Source organism: Odocoileus virginianus, chromosome 2, assembly GCF_023699985.2.
Source record: "Odocoileus virginianus isolate 20LAN1187 ecotype Illinois chromosome 2, Ovbor_1.2, whole genome shotgun sequence".
NCBI classification, from domain to species: domain Eukaryota; kingdom Metazoa; phylum Chordata; class Mammalia; order Artiodactyla; family Cervidae; genus Odocoileus; species Odocoileus virginianus.
The window spans coordinates 65974074-65994299 of record NC_069675.1 but is presented as its reverse complement, the minus strand read 5'-3'; the positions used below and the strand labels follow the sequence as shown (position 1 = coordinate 65994299).

Below are 20226 nucleotides of genomic sequence, written 5' to 3'. Positions count from 1 at the left end.
AGATTGGCATGATGTTTACGAAGGTGAAGGAAGGGGCACGAACTAAGACAGTCACTAGAAGCTGAAAAAGGTAAGGAAATGGATTCTCCCCTCAGAGCCTCCAGAGGGAAACAGCATGGCCAGTAAAATTGATTTTGGTCTCCTGACCTCTAGTAAGAGAATGAATTTGTGTTATTTCAGGCCACTGAGTTTGTGGAAATGTGTTACAGCAGCAATAGGAAATGAATACCCTGAGTCTTAGTTTTATATCTGTAAAGTGAGGTCAGTACGTCTTTTCTGGGGTTAGAGTAAAGTTAAATAATTTAACTCCATAAAGATGGAATTCTAGTCCTACTTTGCCTCTTATTCCTTTTTCCTCAACTCTGAGAGCATGTGGTCTTTTATGTAAGTTATCCTAACAGAGGTGGCCAGTATCAGCAAGGAAAGATTTATTTGTTGTAGGCACTATGCTAGGAGGACTAGGGGACAAATGAGCTGACTGTGGAGAAGGAGAGTAAGACCTGACCAGTTGGAGTCCAGGGCAAAAAATTCAGAGTTGGCCCCTGAGTAGAGAAGGCAAATAGGTAGAAAACTGCCAAGGGAAGTAGGTTATGGGGAAGGGTTTCATTTTAAAGGTGGGTTTTGTTATTATTCAGGACTGGTGAGACAACAGATCAGGGGATTGCCATTGAGAAAATAGGTTGTTATAGTTCCCAAGAGGAGGGGCGGCTACATGGGGAAGTACCTGATTCAGTCAGGAAGCGGAAGTGGTGGAAGAAAATGTGGGCAAAAGCCCTTATTGTGGTTTCCTTGGGAAGGAATGGGAGAGATAGGATAAGTGGTTTAGGATTGGTTGGTTTGAATAATTTCAGCAGGCTCTGGGGAATTTGGGCTCTCTCAACTAGTCTGGTACTTGGCCTTGGGGGATTAGGGCAAGGAAAATTGCCTAGAGTTGGATGTAAGGGTGTGTGTATGTGTGTATGTTTGTGTGTTGAGGCAGGTCAGGGTAAGCCCTCGATGGTTGGTTTACATATAAAAAGTATGTGTGTTCCCCACTCCTTCCAATCCTATGGACTGAAGCCTACCAGGGTCTGCTGTCCATGGGATTCTCCAGGCAAGAATATTTAAGTGGGTTGCCATGCCCACCTCCAAAGGATCTTCCCAACTCAGGGATAGAACCATGACTTCTGCAATTCCTGCATTGCAGGGGGATTCTTTACTGCTGAGCCACCATGGAAGCCCACATAAAAAGCACTCCTAGGCTAGTTGTTTGCTATCTCTAGGAATGAGGCCTCAGATGCCAGTGCATCAGAAATGCAGAAAATAAGAAAATGTATTTAGTACAGTTTTCTGGATGGCCTTCCCAAGCAGATTATGTGGACATCAGGGGTGTAATTCAATAAAGGTCATAAATAGATGTTGAAAGAACTTGAATTGGGTCTTAAAGTTTATTACTATTTAGAAAAACAACAGACAAGAGGTAACAGGCATTTCTTTTTGGAAGATAGCGTAAGTAATTTCTCAGAGAATGACACTGGGCTGAAAGTTTACCTGCAGCATAGGATGTGACAGACTCTTGGCTGGTTGCTCAATTTCTATTCCCAACCTCACCTTTCTTTTGATACCTCCCCATACAAAGACTAGGATGACAGATACTTGCATACTCTCCTTGTAGAGGTGGCCATGTGACTAAGTTCTGGCCAGTGAGACAATTGGAGACATTTGTTATGAAATTTCTGGGAAAGATATTTCTTCCAGGAGAAAAAGATAAAGCCTCACAAAGAGAACACCTTTCCCTCTGTTTACTGTTTCCTGCCCCTGGATATGACTGTGATGCCTGGAGTTATGGCAACCATCTTGCAGCTATGAGGCAGCAAGCATGAAAATGTAAATTCAACATACTTTACATTGGCAAAGCAGAAAGATGGGAAGAACCTAGGGCCTTGCTGTCATCCTTGAGTTACAGAACCAATTAGGAGACTGCTTACCTCTATAGTTCAAATTAAGTAACAATAAATGTCCTTGTGGCTTGCTGCTGCTGCTAAGTCACTTCAGTTGTGTCTGACTCTGTGTGGCCCCATCCCTGGGATTCTCCAGGCAAGAACACTGGAGTGGGTTGCCATTTCCTTCTTCAATGCATAAAAGTGAAAAGTGAAAGTGAAGTTGCTCAGTTATGTCCGACTCTTCACGACCCCATGGACTGCAGCCTACCAGGCTCCTCCGTCCAGGGGATCTTCCAGGCAAGAGCACCGGAGTGGTCTTTGTGGCTTAAGCCATTGCAAATTGAGTTTGATGATACTTTTGGCTGAAAGCAGTCTTTACAGGTATAGAAAGTTTGCTGTAAATAATAGAAAGGTGAGCTTCCCGGGTGGCTCAGTTGGTAAAGAATCTGCCTGCAATGCAGGAGACCTGGGTTCAGTTCCTGGGTTGGGAAGATCCCCTGGAGAAGGAAATGGCAACCCATTCCAGTATTCTTACCTGGGAAATTCCGTGGACAGAGGAAACTGGTGGGCTACAGTTCATGGGGTTATGAGAGTTGAACACAATTTAGTGACTAAACCACCCATCAGGAGAAAGGTCTGTGTTGGATAAGTGGCTAGATTTGCTTTCTTGCATTTTAATTTTTTTAGCCTAAGTGAGATTTCAGTTCATCAATATATCAGTTAGGGTTTTAGTAAGAAACAGAAGGAATGACTAGAGAGAGTTAAAGGGTTATTACAAAGGTATAATCAAGGTGATGAAGCATCCTGGGGCTGGATACAATAAATTAGGCTGCTACACAGTGGGCCTTGCCCAAGGGAAAAGGAGGGAGTGAGGCCCAGAACTCCTGAAAGCTGAGCTATAGGAGAGAAGAAGTGAAAGTGAAAGTCGCTCAGTTCTGTCCAGCTCTTTGCAACCCCATGGACTGTATAGTCCATGGAATTCTCTAGGCCAGAATACTGGAGTGGGGAGTCTTTCCCTTCTCCAGGGGATCTTCCCAACCCAGGGATTGAACCCAGGTCTCCCGCATTGCAGGTGGATTCTTTACCAGCTGAGCTACAATGGAAGCGACGGAGAAGAGAGGTGGCCTTCAGTTCAGTTCAGTTCAGTCTCTCAGTCATGTCTGACTCTTTGCCACCTGATGGACTGTAGCATGACAGGCCTTAAGTGGTGTATGAAGCCACCTCCGACCCTCTAATCCCACAGGGAGGGAGAGAGTCAAGAGAACAACACTCTTCTCTCTCTCAGTCCACCCTGCAGACTCCTTCCAGCCTCGCCTTGGCTTAACTCTGCTAGAGACAAAAGACCAGGGAGCCAGGAGATGCAAGCTGGTTAAGTCCTTGGTATAGAATGTGGGGGTGGGGATAGGGGAAGCAGTTAGAGGAGCAAAAAGAGAATAATCAGAACTCATTTCCACCACTGGTCTGTGTTAATGTAAAATTGTCACTTCTAAGCTACTCCTTCTAGCACCAAGGCTCCTCCCAAACTACCAAAGACTCGGCTGCCTCCTCAGGAAATCAAAACCTTGGATTTCAAATACCTTTTGAATCCCAGAATATCACTGGGTCACACAAGGATGCTAAGTCCCAGCCATAGGGAGACTGCGGGTAGAAGCGCTAAGCCTCCAGTTCAGTATCTGTGGCCTCTGCCAGCCCTGGGCTGCTTGTTCCCCCGACTCATCACCACTGAAGAGCCGTCCCACTGTTTTGGCTGCAGCTCACTGGGCTCTTTTCTGAGGTCTGTTATTGAGTGCATATTTTGCACCTTATTGCTCTCACGTTTTGAAGAGGAGGAAGCCGTTACAGAGGCATAGAGAGTACCCCAATAATAAAAGAGCAATAAGAACGAGGAACTGGGATTCCCAGCTTGTCACAGGGTCTCTCTGCAGAGAGACCTATTAAGTCTGATTGTTAAGTTGATGGCTTATAAGGCTGAGAAATCCATCAGTTATGATACTCTGTTGCAGGAGTCAGGGCGGATTCAGAAACTTCTGGGGAAAATGAACTTTCTGGGCAGCAGAGAAGGTTAACCCCATCTCTTAAGCTCATAGGCACCTCAAAGGGGGTTTTGACTTTTTCCTTCCCTAAATTAAAATGGTAACACATACATCTGGCTAACATGCTGTCAGTATGAAAGGATTATATGCCAATCATATCATGAAAATATGATGATGTGCCAATGTACTGTGTCCAGTTTCTCTTCCCAGCAGCAACTACAGCAGTGGTTCTTGCAGAGCCTTCCCAGATATTCTGGGCATATCTGATCATAGATGTATTCTTTTTTTTTTTTTTTTTGGCCTCTCTGCATTGCTTCTGGGATCTTACTTGCCCACCCAGGGATGGAAACCCCACTCCCTGCAGTGGTAGCACTGTCTTAGCCTTTGGAGTGCCAGCGAAGCTCTGAAAAAACTGACATTTACTTAGTATTTATATTGTGTCTGGATGGGATGTTGTTGGTGCTCTACTCAGATGGGGCCCTGGTCTCCCAGCTGCTGTGACCACTGGCAGCTGATGGCTCAGAGCTGCCCTCGGGCTCCAAGCATTCCTTGCAGCCAAAAAGAAGCTGCCTTACTCAGCTGGTTATGCACCCTACTCTCAGGCAGCCTGCAGTTGATAACTGACTGATACAGGAAAATAACAGCCTGGACCTCTGTCTCAAAGTTGAATAACCCTGTGGTATAATTCATGCTCCAGAACTTCTGTTAGATCAGGCTGAAGTTAGTCTCCTGCTGAGAGTAGATTCTTAATTTTTTCTGCTGCTTCTATTACTCCCCTGCTCTTGAGAGCAATACTTCAAAGAATAATCTGTACAAGGGTACTTGCTTTAGGTCCTGCTTCTAGGAAGTCTTCTTAAGAGAGCTGGTTCTAGAAAACAGACTCTAAAGATGGAATTCTGAAGATAAATCATTTGATGGCAGGATAGCGATGAGGATCCATCAGTCACTAGTTGTATGTGAAATATCGATTGTTTCTGATGTGCTGTGGTGTGGCACATTGCTTCTAGTGAGCCAGGAAAGGATGCAGGCGGAAAAGGATGCACTGGCTGGTGCAAAGTCCCTGGGGTTTGAGAGATATGGAGCAAATTAGGATCTACAAGGACTGTGGAAATGGGTGACAATTGCTAAGCAAGCAATGTGCTTGAGTCCGAAGCCTTTTTATAAAAAATTTATTTATTTGGCTGTGCGGCATGTGGGATCTTAGTTTCCTAACCAAGGATCAAACCCGCACTCTGTCCATTGGAAGCATGGGATCTTAACCACTGGACAACCAGAGAAAGTCCCCCCAAAGTCTTCTTCTAGAAGCATTTAAAGAGATTCTCATCATCTACAGCCAGAGGACAGCAGGACTGAAGATCAGACATAGGGCTTATCTGTAAGAACAACAGACGTTCAGAGAAGGCTGTCTTCTCTGCTTGATAAATCACCAATGTCAAGGTCACCACCTTGATAGGAAACAAGTAGAACCCTGAGAAGACAAGAGATAAGTACTGGCCAAGTTGTGAAGACAAGGGAGCCCTGGTGCGCTGTTGTGCTAATGCAAACTGATGCAGCTGTCATGGAAAACAGTACGGAGATTCCTCAAAAGATTAAGAATAGAATTACTACATGATCCAACAACCCACTTCTGGTTATATATCCAAAGGAAATGAAACTACTATCTGAAAGATATATCTATACCCCCATGTTCATTGCAGCATTATTTATAATAGCCAGGACATGGAAACAGCCTAAGGGTCCACACAGATGAATGGATAAAGAAACTGTTTTATATACATATAAAACATATATATGCTTTTTTAATACATACACACACACACATAAAAAATATAAAAAGAAGGGAATTCTGCCATTTGCAACAACATAAAAGAAGGCATTATGCTAAGTAAAAAAAAAGTAAGACAGAGAAAGACAAATACTGTATGATTTCACTTATATGTGAAATCTAAAAATAACTGAACTCATAAAAACAGAGTAGATTGGTGACTGCCAGAGATCAGGGGAGGAGTGTGCAGTGGGGAGAAGAGGTGAAGGTGGTAAAAGGGTATAAACTTCTAGTTATAAGATAAATAAGCTCTGGGGGTCTAATATACAGCCTGGTGACTATCGTTCACAATACTGTACTGTATTGTTGAAAGTTGCTAAGAGGGTAGATTTTTATTGATTTATTTATTTATATATGTTCATTTATTTTTATTAATTGGAGGCTAATCACTTTACAATATTATAGTGGTTTTTGCCATACATTGACATGAATCAGCCATGGATTTACATGTGGTCCCCATCCTGAACCCCCTCCCACCTCCCTCCCCATCCCATCCCTCTGGGTCATCCCAGAGCACCAGCCCTGAGCACTTGTCTCATGCATTCAACCTGGACTGGCGATCTGTTTCACACTTGATAATATACATGTTTCGATGCTATTCTCTCAGAGAGGGTAGAGTTTTGAAAAGTTCTTACCACACACACAAGATAACTGTGACGTGACAGATAAGTCAATTATTTCTTGTGGTCATCATTTCAGCAATATATGTGTATGGCAAATCATCACATTGTACACCTTAAATTTACATAGTGTTATATGTCAGTTATATCTAAGTAAAGCGAGAAAAAAAACCCTTGAAATTTGGGGATGGGATATCTGAGTAGATGTACTTGAGAATCCTAAAACTTCAGATTCTCTAAACTGTCTGGGCCTGCAGAAGCGGGTCTCTCTGCCTTGTTGGAAGAAAGAGGCAACTCTTACCTAAAATGGGTCAGATCTCACCTTGGCCTCACTAGGCAAGTTCTGGGGCTATAAGAAAGAGAAAGGATTCTATGCCACAGGGGCTGTAGGTCCTGACCCACCGGACTACATTCTGCCTACATGTAGAAACTGAGGTGTTGGATTAAGGGGATAGAGAACATAAAGCTAGTTTAGGGGAATTTGCCCATGAGGCCTATTCCCATGACATAGTATTTAAGAACATGGTAGGAGCTCTAGGACTCAGTTCTAATATACTGCTGGCATGGTACTTGGAAGCTGGGAAAAGCAATGACCACATTAAATAAAGCAGAGTTGCCAGAACAGTCATAGCAGAATACGGATGTGGGAATCAAAAAACTCCAAGAAGCAAGCATCCTAAAATTCATCAACCAAACAAGACCAGAAAGCTTTCAGTTGACTCTCTTCTTCAGGAGGGCCTGGACAACTGTCCAGGTGATAGCAAATGCTCTGGAAAGGGGACCAACATCATTGAGATGCTCAGTTGTGCTTGTCCTCTGCAGATCAGGGCTCATGCTTTTATAGAATAAGATCTAGTAGCAGTGGAGAGGACAGGATCCTAGAATAGTAGAGATAACTAAGAGAAGCAGTAGTGACCTGATTACCATAATGGACAGTAAGGATCAACCTGACCAATGGCAATGTCTAGAAGAACACAGTATTTCTGGGGACAAGACAGATGGGCAGACAGAAAGGATACTGATTAACACACAATCAGTTCAGTTCAGTTCAGTTTAATCACTCAGTTGTGTCTAACTCTGACCCCATCAACTGCAGCATGCCAGGCCTCCCTGTCGATCACCAACTCCCGGAGTTTACTCAAACTCATGTCCATTGAGTCAGTGATGCCATCCGACCATCTCATCCTCTGTTGTCCCCTTCTCCTCCTGCCCCCTCCCAGCATCAGGGTCTTTTCAAATGAGTCAGTTCTTTGCATCAGGTGGCCAAAGTACTGGAGTTTCAGCTTTAGCATCAGTCTTTCCGATCAATATTCAGGACTGATTTCCTTTAGAATAGACTGGTAACACATAATAAGAAGAGATTAATAGTAGAAGGCTGGGGTCAACATTACTCCAATGAAAAGTTATAATAACTTGCCTGATTTAAAGACCTGAGCCTGTACTCAAACCTAGAATGCATGAACCAAAGGAAAGACTACATGTCTATGAGAAAGAATCTGGAACACCAGGGCAAGTGTGTACAGACTTTTTTCAGTTCTTCTCCAAAGTGATTTATGGTTATTTCCTTGGATGGGAAAGAGGACTAATCTAATATTTTGAGGGATGTTGGATACACAGTCTAAGTTGATGAGGATACCCAAGAGTCCAAAGGACCATCAGGCCCTCCTGTCAGAGGAAGAGCATATTGGAATCAGATAATAAATGGAGACTTCACCCAGGCCTGTCTCAGAGTGGGCTCCTGGCTCCTTTTATCAAACTGGTGGTCGTTTCCTTGATTCCCAAATGTATGATTGGAATGGATGCACTTAGTAGTTTCCAGGATCCTCACATCAGTCCTTAGACCAATAGTCTGTAGAGTGAGAGCTATTGTAATAGGAAAAGCCAAGTAAAGCCCCTGGAACTGTGTCACCTCTGCCCCAACCAAGTAGTAAACCACAACAATGTTCAAAGGAAGATCACATCCACATGGGCAAGAACACAATTCTACTTTTATAGTCTTGCTCCAGGGCTATGTTTATTTTCCTGCTTTCTGTCATAATACATTCCAAAGGGACCCAGGCCATCTGGCCATTCCACAGAACATCACATTAGTCCATCATAGTGAAATACCATGTTGCTTGGACCTGACAAGCAAGAAATGCAAGTAACCTGGATGTCTTGATGAGATACAAGCTTTCCAGAGGGTGAATAAACCCCATAAAAATTCAGAAGACTGCTACACTGATGAAAAATTTAAGTGGCAATTTAAGTTAACTTCTTCCACCTGGTAGGGGTTTCAGTATCTATAATATTAGTTTTAAAATTTTGAGATAATTTTAGATTGATAGAAGAGATGCAAGAAGAACACGGATTTCTGCAAGCATTTTACCCAGCTTGCCTTTATATTAACATCTAATATAAGCATAGAACATATATCAGAACTAAGAAAATAACCTTGTTGCTGGGCCGTGCTTCAGTCATTTCTCATTCTTTGCGATCCTATGGACTGCAGCCCAGCAAGATCCTCTGTCCATGAAATTCTCCAGGCAAGAATACTGGAGTGGATTGCCATGCCTTCCAGGACATCTTTCTGACCCAGGGGTCAAACCCGCATCTCTTATATCTCCTGCATTGGCAGGTGGGTTCTTTACCACTAGCACCACTGGGGGAAGCCCAACCTTGGTACAGTACTATTCTCTAGAGCACAGACTTTATGTGGATGGTGAAGAGGTCCAATGGTCAAAGGCATGCCAGAGATTTTTCTCCACAGTAAAGGACAACTTATCTTCTACCACTAAGAAAGAGTGCTTGGTAGATCTCTTCAGGTTAAGGTGGAAGGTTTCTAGTTTTAAGAAGGGCTCAGATCCATAAAGGACTCAATAGCAGGTCCAGCCTCATTACAAGCAGTCCTGCGATTTGTGCTCTATCACTTGACACATCTCATGATACTAGAAGTATCTGTGGTAGAGAAAAGGCCAACTGGAGTGTCTGGCAAGACCCAAAAGAAGAGACACAGTGCAGCCCATTACAGTTCTGGAGAATGGCTGAACCAACTGGGAGAGAGAAACATACACATTTGAAAAGCATCTACTCTAGTGGTCCAACGATTAGACTTGGCGCTGGATGAGCTGGGACTGGGGGGTGGGGAAGGGCAGATGCCTGTCCAAAGGCCTACTCCCCCTCTGACAATTAGGGGCTAACAGTTTTACAGACAGGGAATTCCCTGGTAGCTCAGTGGATAAATAATCTGCCTGCAGTGCAGAAGCCTCAGATTCAATCCCTGGGTCGGGAAGATCCCCTGGAGAAGGAATTGGCAACCCACTCCAGTATTCTTGCCAGGAAAACCCTAAAGACAGAGGAGCCTGGTGGGCTACAGCCCATGGGGTCGCAAGAGTTGGACATGACTTAGCAACTAAATCACCACCAGTTTTATAGACCTACAGATGGGGAGTGAGGTGAGCGGGGTGTATATGCAGAAACAGCATAGTCAGCTCTGACAGCTATTTGAACTTGATCACTGGTGGTCTGACCAACATCACCTTGATTAAGTACAATTAATCTTTAGTTCCAGGGTTGGTTTGTTCCCAGTTCCTTGAGGCCAGTTCTCAGAATTGTGGCAGCTTATGTCATGGCTACAGCCTGGCCATCATGTAGTTAACTTCTTCCACCTGGTAGGGGTTTCAGTATCTATAAAACAGCTCATAGGATATGGCTCAGAATATTATCTATAGCCCTTAAGAAGGAAATAAATATCCTTGACTTTGCATAATGACTAACCTATTATTATTTGGTCTTCTTTGGTTGTTTTTCTTTGTTTCTGCATTTTCCTCACTTTTCTGATTAATCTTATTATTTGGCTAAAGTTTTTCCACAGACAAAAGGCAGGTGAAAGTTATGGTGAGGAAGGACCACAGAGTCCTGCTCCATTTCAAAGGGGGGATAGGAGGGTCTTTTGGTATTTATAACAAGCCTCTCTGAGCCTGTGTTTAAGCTAATGAATTGACTCTGGGAAGAGGGAAGCTGGTTGCCAGAGGAACAAACCCTGAGATTAGAGGCTTGAAACTTCAACTCCACCCTTCAACCTCAAGGGCAGGGACTGAGTTAATCATTACTGTCAGTGATTTTATTAATTATGCCAAGATTGAAAGCAGGAGAAGAAGGGGATGACAGAAGATGAGAAGGTTGGATGGATATGAATGTGAGTAAACTCCGGGAGTTGGTGATGGACAGGGAGGCCAGGCGTGCTGCAGTCCATGGGGTTGCAGAGTCAGACACGACTGAGTGACTGAACTGAACGGAATGAAATCTCCATTAAAAAAACACAACAGAGTTTCTGAGAGCTCCCTGGTTCGCGTGAACAGCGGGGTGCTGGGAGGGTGACACACCCAGAGGGGGAATGAAAGCTGAGTCCCCTCTCCACAACCCAGACCTTGCCCTATGCCTCTCTTCCATTTGACTGTTCCTGAGTTGTATCCTTTAGAATAAGCCAGTAGACAGATGTAAAGCATTCTCCTGAGTTCTGTGATCTGTTCTAGAAAACTGGACCCTGAGCAGGGTATTGTGGGATGCCCTGAATTACAGCCAGTTTGTCAGAAGTACCCAAGGTCTAGACTTCCCACTGGCATCTGAAGTAGGGAGCAGAGTTGCAGAACTAAGCCCTGAACCTCTGGGGTCTGCACTGCTTTGGAGTAGTGAGTGTCAAAACTGAATTATCTTGCAGGACACTCAGTGGGTGTCCACAGAGCATTGGAGAATATCTTGATGTGGAAAAGTCACACATGTGGTAAACAAGAGCTAATGCCTTTAGGCTCCACAGTTTTGACCCTTTCCTTCAGGTTCTACAGTTTCATTCCGCAAAAACTCCTAAGGCTAGGGAAGTGAGATAGGGAAGAAGCCAGGATGATTCATCTAGTCAGTTAATGTTCTGACTTGATGTCAGAAGTCAGTTCTTCATCAGTTGGCACTTTTTATTCTAGGATTTACAGAGATGCAAAGATAAACTATTATATAATCCCTTCTTTCAAAAATCCATCTCCAAGGCTTTCAGGATTGTCCCCCCCGGCCTCTGATAACAACAAATTTAAAAACTTGTAGGGATGAGGGGAGGAGGTAAGACTTTAGATAATTTTTTTTTTCTAGCAATCTTATATTTAAAAAAAATGAGGCTTAAGGTCACAGGGGTAATAGATAGAGTGGGCTTTTGTATTGGTGTTTCACTCTGTTGTTTAATCTTCATTTTCTAACACAATTTCAGCATTTGAAATATTTCAATATTTCTGAATAAAACTGGAGAGTTTGTGAAGCTGATTTTAGAAAACGAACATGGAAACTTGATTCACAGAGAGTTTGGAGTATAATTTTTTGTTTGTTTGGGGCATCCTGTGGCTTGTGGGATCTTAGTTCTCTGACCAGGGATCAAACCCAGGCCTCAGCAGTGAGAGAACAAAGTCCTGACCACTGGTCCACCAGGGAACTCCAATGGAGTATAATTTAGCTATATTGAAGCTACGCATCCCAAACTGAGATGTTCATTATTGTTACGCTAGACATTTTGTGAGGACAGGAATTCTGTATTTTGAAAAAAATTTCTTTCCCCTCTGTACCCTGATGAATAAATGAACAAAACACATAAACATAGGTAAAGTGGCTAAGTGTGTGATGGGTAGCTAAATTTATTCTTTTTAGGATTTTAAATCAGTGAATCTTTGTTGAAAACCAGCAGGAGGAAGGCACTGTGCAGGAAATGAAAAAAGGCCTAACTGCAGCCCCCCCACCATCATGGAGCTTTAGAGTTTAGTAGGTTAAAGAACATATGACCCAGGACAGAAAGTGGCAGTGAAAGCCTTCTGAGAGGGATGCTCAGAGGAGGTAAAGTTTTCCTCTGATTGGGAAAACTTCATGCTAGGGAGAGCTTGGTGCTGCGCGTCAAGAACCTGAATTCTAGGACTGGTTCTATTACTGATCTGCCTCTGTAGGTTAGGCTTTGTGGACAAAGAATATCACCAGCCATATCAGTGAAGACAGGATGTTGTGGCCATCAGCCACTCCCCCCGCCCCGCCCCAGATAGTTAAGGTGCCTGTCAGAGGAACTATTTCAGTGAACCCAGACTCTTGCTTCTTCCCATAGATAGAAAAGTGCTAACTTCATTAATTTAAGCTGTCTGGCTTTTAATTAACAGTCATCTTTTAATATTCCCACTACCTAGTTTTTGTTGCAAAAGTTCCTAAATATCCTGGCTTCTCCCTTATCTCTCTGAACAGCCCCTCAGAGCGATATGAGAGGCTGCCTCCTGGGCTTAAGCCCTCAGTATGTTCCTCCAGGAAAACTCAGTTCTCAATTTTTAGGTCATATATTTTCCCACAGTACACAGTTTATAAATAAAGCTCCCCAGATTTCTATTGTCACTCTGAAACTCTAGGGGTTAGAGGGACAATGACCTTCAGATTTCCTATTTCTTATTGCTACTCGCCCCTACACCCCCTCGCTCTCTATGTCCCTCTTCTTCTGGAGGCCAGATGGAGAAATGAAAGTGGTCCCTTTAAGGGAGCCCTCAGTGTCTGGCCCCGGGGAGCCCCAAGCCGGGGGCAGGGGAGGGGCTCCGGGGACCCGGGCTTCCCACGCAGCCGGGGACGCCGCTGCGTCATGGCGCTCACAGCCAATCAGGATGAAGCCTGCCTGGACGCATTACTAGGGCGACGGGCCCGACGCCTGCTTCGGGATGAATTAGCGGCGGGTTCTGCACCCAGGTTGTGACCCCCACGGATTCTGAAGCTCACCCACGCGGTCTCCACTGCGTCGCGCGTAGTCCTCTGCTGGCCACAGGTGAGAAGCTGGAACCGTCAGGTGGGGGTTCTGGCGCCGGGAAGATGGCGGCGGTGGCCGGGGGATCCCCGGTTGGCGGAGGGGGAGCGGTCCCATGGGCTCTTCCCTGGACAGCGGGCCTCCCGGGGATGCGGCCCCCTGTAACGGTCACTTAACGGGGAATTGGAGTCCGGATGCGGGTGGCGGTGCCACCGGCTTAGGTGAGAGGAGGTGTGGGGAAGCGATTCCTGGAGGCTAGCGGAGGCGTCGGGGGCCACGGAGTCGCTCGGCCGGCTCGATGGGCCGCTTTGCTCGGTGTTTACAGAGAGAGAGCTCCAACACGTCCCTGCTACAGACTTGGGCGGGTCCAGGAGCTGCACCGCTGCGAACACAGTCCAGCCTGTCACTGTTAAATCAGATGTGCAGAAGGTCCCAAGTGGCCGCCACGTGCGAGGCTTAGATGTGAGCTGGAGAGGGCAGGGGCTGGAACTGGTTTATCTGTGTATCCTCCAGGGGCCTGTCTGTAGGTGACAGAATGGCAGTGCCACGAAAAGGGTAGGCCCTAACAAGGGGCTGATGTCAAGTCCGATCGTTAAGGCTAGTGTCTGAGCTCCTGCTTCTCCATTGGAAGAGAAGAAGTAAAAAGTTCGGGGGCTTAGGTGTTGGGGAGACATTCTTCCTCCTTGTACTTTCTCGGTTCAGGTGGGTTCCCTGGGGCCATTGCCCCTGCCTTCGAAGTTCTTTAGCTCTATCCCACGTGCACGTGGATGCATGTACAATTGAGGATTTGTTGCCAAAATCTTGGCTGTCTGTGCACCAAAGCCAAACAGAAATAGGGAGACAGTTATGGAGAAGAAAGAAAGGATGGCTTTATTATTTTGCCAGGAGGCAAAGCAGGAGCACAGTAGGCTAGCAGGAGAGGTTATACAGTCAGGCAGCAATATGTGATAAGGATCAAGGCAGTAACAGTCCTGTATTTACTTCTGATAAGTTTCAGAAGGGCGGGTGGGGGATTTGCTAACAAGATGAGGGTGTGTACAGGGTCTCAGCAAGTCAGTCTCCTAATCTGGATGAGCCTCTCTGTTCCCTTTAATCTTTGCCTCAGGTGGTTTCCCTTGCTGTTCCTCCTGCCCTTTGGAACTCAGAGAAGGTCATGGGAGACCAGAGTCTTGCCTACAAGGAGTGGGAAACAAAAAGGCCTCCATGCCCAGGGAGCCCCACAGGGCCCTGCTCAGTGTCAGACTGACATTCAGTTTAAGCTCAGGAATGTAATAAAGATAGACTATCTGTGCAGGTCTTACAGAAATGAAATTTTGTCCATTCCTGTCAGTCCCTTATTTGAGCAAAGACTTGTCATGATATATGAGGAAGCACAAATAATTAATTGAAGAAGGTTTTAAGTTTTTATTAAACTCTTCAAAAGAATACTTTGCCAGATGACTTTTACAACATAATTTGTGTTAGGTATTAAGATTCATTGCTTTGATGTATTTTTCTAGTTTCTATTTATAATAAAAAGGTAACACTGGTTCTTTCATTAAGCCTGCTGTGGAACTGCCCTGCCAAGTCTTTGGGATATAAAGATTAATTGCTGATCCTGAGTGAGACAAAGAAGTTTGATTCACTAATGCAGGTGATAAGGACTCCAGTATAGTTGTGGTGGGTACAGAGAGCTGCAGGAATGCACACCAGGTAACCGTCACTTCTGTGGTCCTGTGCAAGAAAGAAAGGGAGCTGATTGCAAGGTAGAGGGGGAAAGAGCTTTAGGCAAAGGAGAAGGCAGTGCCAAGTTAGGTTGGGTTAGCTTTAAAAAAAACTGTCTTGATGAAAGTCCTTTTTACAAAACTGTTGTATCTTTTGAGAGTAAAAGAAAAATATTAATTTAATTTTTCCCCCTGTTTTTAAAAAAGCTTCTATTGTACATTGCATGAAATATACTTTCATGTGACAGAAAAGCAGGTTAAGTGATTTTTGGTTTTGGTAACAGTCTTGGTTTGGTGGAGTGCCTTGTTCCGTTATTGAGAGAGCACAGTGGCACTTTTTATTTGTTATCTTTGGAGTGCCTGCTGTGCATCAGGCACTGTGAAAATGAGGCGTCTTCCTTGTTCTAATTTGAGCAAATGATGGTCCATTTCTTCCCACCAGGTGCTTAGTCAGGCTGTTGATGTTGCTGAGGACCAAGGGTAAACAATGGGGAAAAACCCAAAAAAGACTTTCTTCCACACTGCATCTGTGGAGATTTGGTGTTGGGCTGGAGTTAGGCACAGTTTCTACTCTGCCACTGAAAATATCTTAGGGAAATCATTATTTCCTTATTACCTTATCTTTGACGTGGACAACGCGTTTCTCCTCTGAGCAATATCTCTGTGTTGTTGTCAGGAGAAAAAAAAAAGTATAGGTAAAAGGACTTAAAAAGGTTAAAAGCACTGTGATGACAGTTAACATAGAAACTGTTTCAGGAGCCTTATATGGGCTCACTCACTCAGCAACATTGTGAAGTGAGTACTTTATCATCTTTGTTTTACAGATGAGGAAACTGAGACACATTGAACTTTTAAGTTATTTTCCCCAAATTTCACTACTAGTGTCATGGTGCCAAGCTGTGTTCTTAGCCACTGGGCATACTATCTTCTGTAACATGCAGATGTTAATGTGTTAAGGGGATATATATGAACAGGCTTTCAATGAAGTAATTTTGTGTGTGGTCTTTTAGTTGTGTAAATAATGACTGATTCATTCCATTGGCATCCAGTAGTGATTTATATGGTGATGACATGACTACAGTTACTTTGGTTAAGTGATATAGTCATCCCACCTTTGATGTCCATTATAGTATTTTAAAACAGGATTGTTACTGATTTCTAAGAGGAAGCACAAATCAATAATTGAAGAAGGTTTTGGTTTTTATTAAACTCTTTTGAATACTTTGCCAGATGACTTTTACAACATAATTTGTGTTAGGTGTTAAGATTCATTGCTTGTATGACAAAAACTAATGTAATGATGTAATGTAATTAGCCTCCAACGAATAAAAATAAATGGAAAAAAAAAAGATTCATTGCTTTGATGTATTATTCTAGTCTCTGTTTATTAAAAAAAGGTAACATGAATAAAAGTGGCTGGGATATTCATTCTTTCATTGAGCCTTCATGGAATTGCCCTGCCAAGCCCTTGGGACATAAAGATTAATTGCTGATCCTGAGTGAGACAAAGAAGTTTGATTCACTAATGCAGGTGGTAAGGACTCCAGTATTGTTGTGGTGGGTACAGAGAGCTGCAGGAATGCACACCAGCTAACAGTCACTTCTGCTGTGGTCCTGTGCAAGAAAGAAGGGGAGCTGATTGCAAGGTAGAGGGGGAAAGAGCTTTAGGCAAAGGAGGAGGCAGTGTCAAATTGGGTTGAGAGGGCATGAGTGCCCAGTAGTCAGGCCAGAGTTTTGCAAAAGTTGGTGAGAAAGAAGCCAGGAAAGGTCAGAGCCAGATTATGAATTCTCAGCTGAGAGAGTGATTTTATCCTGTGGGCAGTGGGACCTATAGAAGGATGAGTAACATGACCAACTTTATGCTCTGTAAAGGGAACTTTGGTGATGCTAGGGTCAAAGACAGAATGTAAGGAAGAAACCAGTTAAGGGCAGGTTCCGTACTCCTGACCCAAGACGGTGAGGGAGTGAGGCAGGGCGTTAACTGTGACAGCAAAATTCAGAGTCCACCGCACACTTCGTGAGGGCAGAATGGAAGATGGCTGGGTGTGAAGAATAGTGGGGTGTGGAGGGGAGCACCTGCTGAGGGAGTGAAGGTGTTATATTTGGGGTGTTTGGGGTAACCATATGCTTAGAGCTCGGAAATACTGTTAAAAATTTTAGGGAAAAGGATGGAGCAAGGAGTTCTTTGTTACTGGGTTTTGGGAAGCCTGTAAACCCTCTGAGGTGCTGGGTTACATAAAGTGTAACAGAACCAGGTTTAACCGAAGCCTCTAGGCTTCTGATTTCTGAGATTACAGAACTTTTAATTATATCCTTGAAGACAGTAGGGTCTAGTGTAAAGTGACCCATTGAAGGAAAGCCACTCAAAGGGAATGGGAAGAAGGTATGGTTGAAGTAAAATATTAGAATAACAAGTGTTAGAGGATGTTCCCCCCCTTTTTTTAACATTATGTTTTAATATATTGGTACAGAAGTCATATTACGAATGTAGTCACAAATGAATTCTCTAGTTGTAAAACTGACAGCTGCTCAAACTTCCATGATACTAGAGTTGTCTTATCACCAACAACATAACATGAATGCATTTGAAATCAGCCACGTGGTGAAACTGTAAGCCTTGCAAAAGTGCAGGAATTCGTGAATTCAGAGCAAGGCCAAGAGCTGTTCAAACCGTAAGCAGAAATCAGGAATCAAAGAACTACTGAGTAGAGCAGGCATGCATTTCTTTAAAAAGACTTAAGTCAATGACTGTAACAATGATTGACACATTTGACTTCAGACTTTGTTAAAATTGAGAATTTTTCTCCATCTAAAGATAACATTAAGAGAATGAAGGGCAAACTACAGATTGGAAGAAGAAAATGGCAATCCATCTGACAGATGTATGTATATTATATAAACTTAATAAGAAAAAGACAGTTTTATTTAAAAATGTACAAAATTTTGAATAGGCACTTGGTAAAAGAGAATCTCTGTGTGGCCAGTATGCATATAGAGAAGTGTTCAACATCAGTCAGTGGAGAAATGCAAATTAATTAATACAATAATGAAAAAAAAAACAGTAAATCCATGGCTAATTCATTTCAATGTATGACAAAAACCACTGCAATGTTTAGCCTCCAACTAATAAAAATAAATGGAAAAAAAAATAATAATGAAAAAAACAACAGTGAGATACTACTGTCTGCCTTCTGGAATGGCTAAAATGAAAGACAGTGGCTTTCTTGGCAAGGATGTGGAGCCACAGAATCTCTTAAATGTTTTGGTAGGAATGTAAAATGGTACAGTAATCTTGGAAAACTGGCTGTATCTAATCCTACCCATGACCCATCATTTTCATTCTTAAGTATATACCCAAGGGAAATAGATGTATATTCTACCCCTCCCCCCAAAAGTAAAAGGATGTTCATAGCACCTTTATTCACAATAACCAAAAATTAGATGAAACCCAACTGGACATTGGCAGTAGAATGGATGAGTAAGTTGTGGTTTATTTATATATGAAAAATTACAGAAGCAGTAAAAGAGAAGGAACTACTGCTGATGTACACATCAACATTGATGGATCTCATGGACTTAATGAGCCAGATAATTCATTGAATGCTATGTGACTCCATTCAAATGAAGTTCAAAAATAGGTAACGACTGTTTCCAGGTCAGAATAGTGGTTCCTCCAAGGGGTGGTGTTGGTAATGACTAGAAGGGGCATGAGGGAACCTTCTGGGATGCTGGAAATGTTCTGTATCCTGAGATGGGCATGGGTGTGTGTATATGAAAAATTCAAGTTGCATACCTAAGATTTGTACAGTTTCTCTTATACTTTAATTTACAAAGAGGTGCTAGTGAGAATTTGGCAGTGTTAGACCAGTTAACTTTTGATGAGGAAAACCAGCAGGAATGACAATGAGAAAGGTGCTTTAAAGGAATATAAAAGGAGTATGAGAGGCTCCAGGGAAATGGTGAAATCTAGATTTTTCTTATTTTTTATTTTACAAAAATGTCTTTATATAATTGTCTTGTAAAAGGCAAATGTAAAATTAAGACTGTTATATCATGCTGTTTTACAGTTTGGTCTCAAAGTTATGTTCCAAGCTCTGTACCAATTGATTAGTTCCTTGTCCTAAGAATTAGTACATAGTTTCAAGTGTAACCTAGGTTTTGGTAAATACAAGATATGTTATGGGAAATAAATTGATGTGTATTTTGTTTAGTTTTGAGAGGAAAAATTCTAATCAAATCTCTTTTTCATCAATATGAAATGTGGTGCCTGTTTAAGAGAAGTCACTGTGTGACTTTTCTGCATCCCTGCTGATTGCTCTTGGAGAATGAGCCCTGAGTTGTGATTCTTTTGGCTGAAGAGTCTTGAATGTCTTAAATGTGATGGAGCTAAGAAAAGCCTTTGGTGAGTTACCTGTAGCAGCAAGGTAGAGCTAAAAAAAGGCCTTTGTGAGCTACCATCAGATTTGACAGTGTTTATCACACCTCTCCCTGGTGGTGGTGGTGGTGGTGGTTTTAGTCGCTAAGTCGTGTCCGGCCTTTGCGACCCCATGGAGTGTAGCCTGCCAGGTTCCTCTGTCCCTGGGATTCTCCAGACAAGAATTCTGGAATGGATTGCCACTTCCTTCTCCAGGGGATCTTCCCAACCCAGGGATCGAACCAGGATCTCCTGCATTGCTACTGAGCTACATGTCTCCCTAGGTCTCTCTAACTGACAGTGAGGACAAGGGGTGGGTGGATCCTACTGTGATGACCTGGGAGGCAGAAGCCTGAGGGGCAGCCACCAGTGAGAGCTGACTGGAAATGATTAACCACGTTATCAGCTATAACTCTGTTACAGTTGAGGTTCCTACACACGTACAATGCTCACTTCCTCCCAGGAAGGAGATTACTATTCTAGGGATGATGAGGAGCAGACTTAATGCTATCCTTAGTTTTCCATTTCAATTAGAGATCACCTTCTTTCTATATTTGTAAGTGAAAGTTAACCTCCTCCGGAGACCTTGTGGAGCAGGGAGATGGCTTATTTCTGTGGTGAGCTCGTGTCTACTGGTGTCACAAAACAAATGATGGATAAGAGACAGGAATAAAGATGCAATGAGGGAAGAGACGTGAGTGGTGGCAGCCATTCTTAGGCTCTATGTGGCCAGGAATATGGACTGAAAGGGTTTTTTTTTTTTTTTAAACTCTGACAGTGGCTCTTTCCACACATGAATGTTAAGTATCTTGGGGAAGACATCTTTGTCTGGGTTCTTATTATTTCTACCTTCCTTTTCAAATATGAATACTTTTATTAGATTTATTTTTTAAATTATGTAGCCTTTAAATAATAATTTGCCTTTTGA

The 20226-nt window shown here is 43.2% G+C and overlaps 1 protein-coding gene across 3 annotated transcripts in view; it reads left to right on the top strand.

Annotated features, from left to right (window-relative positions):
• Nucleotides 1–13046: 13046 nt before the first annotated feature.
• The window catches only part of LCLAT1 (lysocardiolipin acyltransferase 1), a 185045-nt gene continuing 177865 nt past the window's right edge, over nt 13047–20226 (top strand). For all 3 annotated transcript variants that reach the window (XM_020890735.2, XM_020890734.2, XM_070480761.1), the window contains exon 1: nt 13047–13202. The gene's annotated coding sequence lies outside the window, so the exon portion shown is untranslated. The remainder of the gene's footprint in view (nt 13203–20226) is intronic.